Source organism: Neofelis nebulosa, chromosome 11 (genome assembly GCF_028018385.1).
Source record: "Neofelis nebulosa isolate mNeoNeb1 chromosome 11, mNeoNeb1.pri, whole genome shotgun sequence".
In the NCBI taxonomy this organism is placed as follows: domain Eukaryota; kingdom Metazoa; phylum Chordata; class Mammalia; order Carnivora; family Felidae; genus Neofelis; species Neofelis nebulosa.
Genome location: NC_080792.1, coordinates 91,722,130 through 91,731,919, shown reverse-complemented (window position 1 = coordinate 91,731,919; position 9,790 = coordinate 91,722,130).

The window sequence follows — 9,790 nt, the reverse complement described above, 5'->3', positions numbered from 1 at the left end:
TGTTTTCCAAATATCTCTTCTGTCTTCCTGCTGAAGGTCTTCCTTCCCTTTGTATCCTCAGACCCTAGGGCTCTCCTTAGCTCTTATAAGCCTCACGTTGGCTCTTTCGAGTTTCCTGTCTGGCTTCCCGTGGATGACACTAAATTTGATTTTCTCCTGTTTATCTGTCTCCTATGCATTTGACCCTTAGCCCATCGAGAAGGACCTTGAAAGGCAGAGGAAATTCTTCCTCCCCAACATTGTCCATCAGCAAGCATGCAATGATGTGTGTATATGTATGTGTACACATGCCTGTCCATGTACATGTATGTGTTCTGAGATGCCGTGCAAACTACTTTTTTAAATAATTTATTGTCACGTTAGCTAACACAGCGTATACAGTGTAGTCTCGGTTTCAGGAATAGATGCCGTAATTCATCACCGACATACAACACCCAGTGTTCATCCCAACGAGCGCCCTCCTCCGTGCCCATTCCCTGCCCACTTCCCCTCCAGGAACTCTCAGTTTGTTCTCTGTATTTAAGAATCTCTTATGATTTGCCTCCCTCTCTGTTTGAAACAGTCTCCCTTCCCTTCCCCTGTGATCTTCTGTGAGGTTTCTCAAATCCCACCTAGGAGTGAACACATAGGATATCTGTCTTTTTCTGACTGATTTACTGTGCACACTGTATTTAACATTGTGGGTTACAGTCAAAAACGTGATGCCAAGCACCTGGAGTGTATACGTGGCAGGAGAATCCCTGCGTGCCTGGGTATATGTGTCTTTCACATTCGCTGTCGCCAAACTGCTCCCCAAATTGGAGGCGCCGGTTGGCAAGTTGTGTGTGAGGTTTGAAAGTTTCTTTCCTTTCTGAGAGGAGAGGATTTTCCAGAAGCTTGTCTTTGTGTATCTCATTTTGAGGTGACGGACTTCTGGCTGGGTTTCATAGATCCGCAGTTGGTGTTTCGTTTTGCAGAGAAACACTCTTCTTTATGGCTCACCATTTAATTTCCCTGCTGTCAGGAGGCAGAATTAAGTTATTCCTCTTTTTAAAAGAATGAGATAAGTAGGGAATAATGAATGCAAAATGCTGTAGTTAAACATCAGCAGATACACTGATGGATCGGCTGTCACTGAGATTATGCTATAAACTGGAAGAAAGTAATATTTAATCGTTTGCAAAAAAAAAAAACCAAAAATAGCGGTGAGGGATTCGGTGTACTTTGACTCTGAGTGACTCGTTACGGCGGACTGTTATTTTCCAGTTAACGGAAAGAAGAAAAAGTACAAAGCGTAGGGAAAAGCCGTTGCTTTCAAGAGCATGTGAGGCCTCCCAAAAAGCTTAAATAATTGCAAAGCTAAACACGGTCACGGGCTGACTTGTGTCCTCTCAAATTCCTGCTGAAGTCCTGACCCCCAGGACCTGACGATGTGTCTGTATTTGGAGATGGGACTTTAAAGAGTAATTAAGGTACGATGAGGTCAGGTGGATGGGCCCTAATCCAACACGGCTGGCGTCTTTAATAAAAGAGGGAAGACATGGGAAGACACGGGCCTCGGAAGAAACCAGTCCCACCGACAGGAAGGTAGAAACCAGCCCCAACGACAGGAATCTTTCCTTGCCTTTTCCAGTTTTTGGTGGCTCCTGCCATTCCCTGGCTGTAGGGTCACTCCAGTCTCTGCCTGCATCCCCATATGGACTCGGCCTCTTCTCTGTGTCTTGTCCTTTTCTTACGAGGACACTTGCTGTGGGGATTGAGGGTCACCCTGGCTAATCCAGGATGAGTGCATCTCAAGATCACTCACTCAGTGACATCTGCAAAGAAGCCTTCCAAACAAACTCACATGTATAGGTTCCAGATAGATGTATCTTTTGGAAAAACCACCATTCAACCCACCACAGGGCCCACCCAGATAGTCGAGGGTGATCTCTTCATCTCGAGATCCTTAATCTGATTATATTTGTAGAGACCCCGCTTCCAAAGAAGGTCATGTTTACAGGTTATTGGAATTAGGTATGGCCATGACTTTGGGGGTCATTGTCATTCACCCAGTGGGGGCATTGTGGGGTTGGAATCGTTTTATCTGTGCAAAGCACTTGCAATGGTGTCTGAGAAGGTGGCCAGTAAGTATTGACTAAATGCTTTCATTGACCACATTTGTATCAAAAATGAGGGGAAAGAGAGTTTTGAGATAAATGTGAGAGCACATTTCTTTGTAACAGAGAAGAATATTCCAATATACAGACTGTGCACACAACAGATTTCCAGCTGGGGCCGATCTGGAAGCCTCCCAGACTCTGTCCTATGCGTCTCTCCTTTGCTTAATTTCAATCTGTACCCCTTCCCTTCAATAAGCCACAACCAAGAGGAGAACAGCATCTTGAATTCTGTGAATCCTTTGCTCAAATTTGACTCAGGGAACCCCCCTGAATGGACAGTTGGTGTCAGAAGTGAGGGTGGCCCTGTGGAGGGGTAGGTACCCCCTACCTTTGGTTACTTTGAGTTTGGCAGTTTGCCTCCCCCTGGCTAAAGGCAACGTGATGAGTGTGGCTTCCCTTCTCCTGGGACACATGCAGATATTCACTTAAGATTGTGACTCTCGCCGCAGGAGACCCTTCTGGCTGAGAGCTCACACAGGGAACCGGGGTCTGAGCAGCATTTTGGGGAGCCATGTCTGCCTTGGGTGATGCCCCCCCAGGTGCTTCGATTATTTTTCTTCTTCAAGGGAGAGAAGGGGCTTCTGCTGGTTTCCCTCTCCCCTCTCGGTAGCAGGAGACCCAGGTATGCATTGGAGGACGGTGTCTGTGGTTCAGGAGAAGACCACCGTCGTCCAGCTGGTGGGGACACAGGGCTGGTTGGTAATGTCTGGGTCTGTAAGGGGATATGTATGAGCCCCCGTGGCCGTCAACCTTCTGTATTTGGTGCCAGGGGGGTGGGGGGGTTCTCTGCTTTGAGAGAGTTTCAGCGAGCTGAGTGACGATCACTGCTGTGGATATTTTTCCACTCTGTTTTCTTGGTAACAGTTCTTTCTTAAGAAGTGAAGTTATTTTAAATTGAAATGGAGACAGCTTATAATTAAACATTTGCAATGAAAGCACATTTATCGCCAAGGTGGCCACATCTTCCATTTTGAACAGATACCATTGAAGCTAAGTATACCACCGAAACTGCGAGAGGAATATCTACACCCTGTTAACAACGGTGGTCGCTATTCCGTTTTCCTGGGAACCTTAGTGACAGCAGAGAAGACAACCGAAAGCCATGAAATGGTGCTGAATGGGGAAGGGCTGGGTCCATGAAAAGCATTCTCCCCTGTGGACTTTTGTTGAATGGCCTTTTCATGAGTTGAGAAAAGTTTCCTCTACTGATGGTGTTGGCTGGTTTGGGAAAATACCATTCCTTCCCTATGAATCCTCTGGACCATTTCCTTTAAAGATGAAATTAGGGAGTGCCTGGGTGGCTCAGTTGGTTAAGCGTCCGACTCTTGATTTCGGCTCAGGTCATGATCTCACGGTTTGAGGGATCGAGCCCTATGTCGGGCTCTGTGCTGACAGCATGGGGGAGCCTGCTTGGGATTCTCTCTCTCTCTCTCTCTCTGCCCCTCCCTCACATGTGCACACACGCACTCTCTCTCTCTCAAAAAAAGAAAAAGTTAAGAAAAATAAAGATGAAATTAGGTAATTATCTTCATTTGCGTCTAAAATCTTGGGATCTAGATGAACTAGATCAAGTAATCCCAACTGTTGGAATAAAATCTCACTTTTATGCCTGCTTCACCTTTGGAATTTTTTTCTTTTTAGTGTGAAATTTAAAAAGCAGTACAAGGTGTCAAGTAACTCAGCATGGCACTCTTGGTCATTTATTCCAGGGAAATGAAAACTTACGCGTGTGCGTGCACACACACACACACACACACAGACCTGCGTATGAATCCTCATAGCAGTTTTATCTGTAGTAGGCAAAAATTGGAAACAACTCAAATATCTTCAGTGGGTGAGTGGTTACATTTGGCACATCCCAAATCCCAAACGGGATCCCCAAATTTGTCATCCTATATGAACCCCTTAATATAACAATCTTAAAGGGAGAAAATTATAGGGAAGGAGGACAGATTTGTGGTGGCCAGGACCTAGGGACTGGCAGGGGCACAGGGACAATTGGAAGGATGGGCTCTGGAATTAAGGTGGACATCATGTGGTGAGGAAGCTACTCTTGCTTGTGGTGGTGATTAGACACATTTTCACGGGTGACAAAAATTACATGGACCTAAATGCACAAAGACACAAACGGATGTACGTAAAACTACCCAAATTTGAATACTGTCAGTAGGTTGTATAGATGTGTACTTCCTGGTTGTGACATTGTGCTATATTCATGCAAGATGGTACCCTTGGCAGGAGCTCGATGAATGGAGCTTAGGGTGCCTCTGCTTTATTTCCTACAGCTGCGCGTGAGTCTGCAGTACACTCAAAACAAACAAAAATAATAATTAAATAAATATATAAGGTTCATTGGTGAAAAATCGGGAAGCATAAATTATAAGGAACTGCTATTAATATTTTGTCCTCCTATCCCGCGGCTTTATTCCGTGCATTTCTTCCCTGCTTGAGTCCCACGATGCTTCTTGTTACAAAACATAATAAGTGGCTTTATTGTTTCGAATGCCGTACATTTTATTATCTCACTTGAAAGCCAGTGCACGCTAACGCATGCCGCTGCCTACGTTGTAAAATTCATTGGGTTTATTCCTCCTGGTCTGCATTGGGATTTATAGTTTCTCTCTATTATGAAATGAACATTGGGTTTTCTGCCACGAACGATGACAAGAACCAAGATCTCAAATCGTGTGACGTGTTTGTTTGTTTGTTTGTTTTTAATGTGTGTGTACATGTACTTGACGTGCTGCATTCCATATGTCCTCTTTGGGTCTGGATCGTGGGGAAGATGTCCGAACGATATGAAGGACACAAGTGCACAGTGCTATCCAGCACCCTTGCAAATTATTGAAAACGATGTACACGCCCACCTTGAGCATCTGTTGCCGTGTAACAAGCAATACCACCACTTAGCCACCCGAAACAGCCAGTAATTATTGTCTCACAGCTTGTGTGGGTCAAGCATGTACCCACGATGGCTTCGCTGGATGTCTCTGGTTCAGGGTCTCTCACGACGTTGTGGTCAAGCTGTCAGATGGGGGCGCGGTCACGTCAAGCTCGACCAGGAATGGAAGGTCCCTTCAAGCTCACTCATTGGTCATTGACAGGCCTCGGTTCCTTGCTGTCTGTTGGCCGGGGACTCGGTTCTCTACCACACGGGTTCCCGTCAGACCTGCGTGTCTTCACAACATGGTAGCCGGCTTTCCACAGAGCGAGTGATCCCAGAGACAGCAGCCAAGGAAGAGAGGGCTCAGGATGGAACTGTGGTTTTTATCACCCGATTTTTCCCTTCTGCCGTTGATCATGGGAGGGGGCTGCCAAAGAGCCACTGGGACGTCCTGGGGGCTGGTGACCATGCTGTCCAAGCTCAGGAGCGTGGATAAACTGCCGGGCATCACACAGTGGGGCCCCTTGCTATTGGAAACAGGAAAGAGGAGAATGTCTAGGAACTGTGGCTTCCAGAAGATACTGCTAAGTACACATTCTACCTTTTGTATCAGACAGAAGAGAAAATACAAAAACACACCTTTGTCTGCTCATCTGTATAGAAAGATGATACCCAGGAATCTAAGGCAGCTGACACCAAGGTTGTTTACCTGAAGCAGGGGGGCCTGAGAGGAGGGCACGTGGGCAGAGGAGTAACTCGTCTTCTGCATCCCGAATGGTCTTCACTTGTGGATGCAGGAGAAATGTCAACAAAGATAAGGACTAAAAAAAATCACACCCCTAAGCATAAAACGAACAAATGAACCCAACAGTGTCTCACACAAATACGAAAACAGTGCAGAAGGGAAGACACAAAACACAAACCAACCAACCAAACGCTTAGAAGTTAATGAGAATAGAAAGGAGAGAGCTAACTGAGGAAGGGTCACCAGGAGAGGCCTCTCCAAAAGTTGACCTGTGAGGCAAAGAGAGACAAAAAAAGAAAAAAAAGAAAATCAGCCCAGCGGAACATTCTGGGTCAAGAGGACTTAACCCTGAAGGACTCGCAACACCCAACAGAAAACAACAACAACAGTAAATCCTATAGGAACATGGGCGAACACGGATATTTCCCCACAGAGGACGCACAGGTGAGAAGCACATGAACACGTGCTCAGCATCGTGAGCCACTCGGGACGTGCAAGCCCAGACCACGGGAGACAGAGCAGTACACGTTAGGATGGCTGAAGCCAAAACGAGGGACGCCACCAAATGCCGGTGAGGACGCGGAGAAATTGGATCTCTTTCAGCAGGTGGACGCTTGGGCGGACGCTGGTATGGCCGAAGCACGGAGTACCCCTCAGGCGCGCAAAGGAACAGCTTCCATGAGCAGAACTGCCTGAAAGGGCATGAAGGACCAAGTGCTTAGTGCAAAACAAATACTGACCGGAAAGTGTTACATCCTCTAAGACTTCACTTAATTTCCATGTTTGACATGACAGAACAGCAGAGATGGTCAGATTCGTGGTCAGCGGGGAAATGGGCAGAGGGGGGCAGTGTGGTCGCTGGGTGTACCAGCGAGATCTTCGGTACCCACGGCGGAATTCTGCATCTAATTTACCACTGGTTCCACGAATCTGAATACGGGGTTAAATCGTAGAGAGCGGCACACACATGAACTCGGGCTAAAAAAAAAAAAAGGCTGAAATCGAATAAGGTGTACAGTCGAGTTAAGGGCTACGTATTAATATTTGTTTCTTGATCTTGACATTGTACGTCTGCCACGTCAGATGTCACCGTTGTGGGGAGCATACATGGGCTCCTTGGTCCTATTTTTACAACTTCCCACAAGCCTAAACTCACTCCAAAATAAAAAGCTTACATGTAAAAAAATACGACAAAATAAGCGTATAGAAGCTACTTAAGTCTGAGAGCAGGAGGACAGATGTCCCCGAAAGGCCACCTTTCCGCAGGTTAGGGGATTTGGAGACAGCCAAAGTGCTGATTAAAAACTGCATACGCTAAAGAGAGAGACTACCTGCTTTGGTCGCACTGCATCACAGCGCTCCAATCGCCAGCCATGATTTCCGAGCCGATTTTCACGCGAACAAGAGAGGTGCGTAACACACATCCGCCTTGCCGGCTCCAGCAGCGGGTAATTAAAACGCTATGCAACCCCAGCACCCCTGTCAGATTGCTCCCTAAATAAAGATGAGCCCCTAAATGTGCCAGAAATGCACACTTCTGTGGGTGCACCACAACACAACACTGGCCTCCCCCAAAGATGCGGGAAAACCCAGACAGCCCTCAAGGAGTCCCGAGTAGAGCACCGCCTGTAGGTGGGGTCATTTTGCAAACCATTGTCCTGTGGTTTTTCATCTACAAACTTATTTTAGGACTTCAGCCTGCCATATTGACACTTGCCAGTTTCTTTTCTCCTTGGCCCCAGATCACCCAGTCAACACACGGTGCGGATGACCAGCGATAACCGTCTTTGCTGGATGATAGGAAATATATATATATAGGAATGTATATATCATATATTCCACACAGTGGACAGCCGTCCAACACGTCCAGGGCCATTCAACCACCCACCGCCAACAACCCAGGACGTGGACACTGGTGAACACGGCCAGCAAACCCGGTTCCACAACGTTCACTTAACGTGCTGAGGTTACGCCATTTCCCGGCACACAATAAAAATCCAGGGATAAAAGGATCGATGCGAGGATGCACGCTCTAGTAGGGAAGGCAGAAAAGGTGAAGGGAAAACCCATTAAGATGTTCAGTTCAGTTGACCCGAGTCAACTCAGGAAAACCTTCACTGATGGGTAATTTCTGAAGATGAAAGGGAAGCATAGACCCAACTAAACAAGTCCGTGAAACTAGTGACTGTCACTCAGAGAAACAAAGCGAGAGAATCCCGAGTGTTTCTGTTGCAGACGGAATGTGACAGGGCACATTTTTAAGGCTGTCAATACCATTAATATTTATGACCCGTCTCGCGAAAACATCCGTCGAGAGGCACATCCATCAAAGGCTTCTGTTGGGGGATTGTTTTGTTTTGTTGGATGATGAGTCCCAAATGACAAAATTGAGTGTTATTATATAAAGGGTTTTATTTGCCTCCGTTGTACACACACCCTTCAAGATGGCAAAATCATCAGGAGGCTGTATTCTGAGAATATATGGTTCCTTTTGAGAAGAAAAACCACCTTTCCTCTTACCAGGTGAACTAAGTTATTTCCTGCGCCCGCCCGGCCTCCAAGGTGCCGCCTCCAAGCTGACAGTAGAGGGACCAGCCCCTTTCCACAGTTGGGGGGCGCTGGTTAAGACCCTTTCTTTACACCAGCTCCCACACCTCTTGAAACCCAGAGACATAAGATGCATTCCTATGCCCAGGGGAACCTAGGTCTTTCTCTATAATGATGTAATTGTGGGTTCCCTTGTGGGTGAAATGAGACAACAATATATGCCCACTGTATATCCCATGACATGGGCCCAGTGAACGTTAACCGCCGCTTCTCTTCAGCATACCAGTGCCCTTAAAGGGGGGACCCTTAAGAGTAGTGGTGACTTTGAAAGTACTCTGTAACCAGGGGGCCAGGGTCACTGACCAGTTGGATTAGATGCGGCTGTAAAGAATCCTTAGGCCCCTGCCCTCCCCGCGCACCCCAGAGGGAAACGCGCAGGAAATGTGGCAATGCACTCCCCCCTTTTTTTTTTTTTTTTTTTTTTTTTTTGCATAGCTTGGCGCGGAGCCCTGCACACCTCTCCCCAAAGGGCCTTGATTTCACAACCGGCAAGACGGCGATTCTGATTGGCTCCAGCGGCTCCTGCCCAAACCGACCGTCCCCGGGGCGCCCACTAGATGGCGCGCGCAGACCAGCTTGTGGCCACACCTGCCCCGCGCTCCCCTCCCCCTGGAAGGTCCCTGCACACCTGCCCCTGCGCAGTCTTCTTCCCACCTACCTACCTACCTGCCTCCTCAAGCCCTTGCCCCACCCCCCGCCCCCCGGGGGCCAAGTGGGAGCCAGGAAGGCGCCCCCCGCAGCCCCACCCCGCGCTCAGCGCGACCCCTGCCGTGGGGCACCTGCCTCGGGCACCTGTCAGCCCGGAAAGGTGTGGCCTCCCTCCGCCAGCCCCACCCCCGCCCTGCCGCTGGATGGAGGCCCTGCTCCATGGTTGTCACGGAAAAGGACGCATGCTCGCTGTAAACATTCCAAAGGGCTCCAGGAAACCTCAGAATCCCGGCAGCCCCGGCAGGGCCTTCGCTGATCCTCCGGACGCGTCACTCCACATCTAAGTCCACGACCCTGCACAGAGATGGCCGGACGAGTGGACGGCAGGCGACCTCGTGCTTTCTAACAATGACGTCATCCTCCGTGCGCCGCTACTTTCTCAAGTGCTAAGTTTCCCGTTTTGCTTAGACTTAACAGAAGGCAGTGAATCCAATGTGAAATGTCTGAGCTTCAAAAACCAATCACTACAAGATACGCTGATCGTTGAAACACCTCGCTGTGGCCCGGCGGAAAGTTCCAGGCGAAACGAGTCACTGACTGGAGCTCCACCTTATGTCTATTATTATACTGTTTCATTTATTTATATGTTTGTATTTACTTATTTACTTATTTTATTTATTTGTGTTGTCAGATTATTGGGGCATAAGTGACAAAAATTGTGGGCATTGATGGTATACAGGGTGATGTTCTGAGGTACACATACAT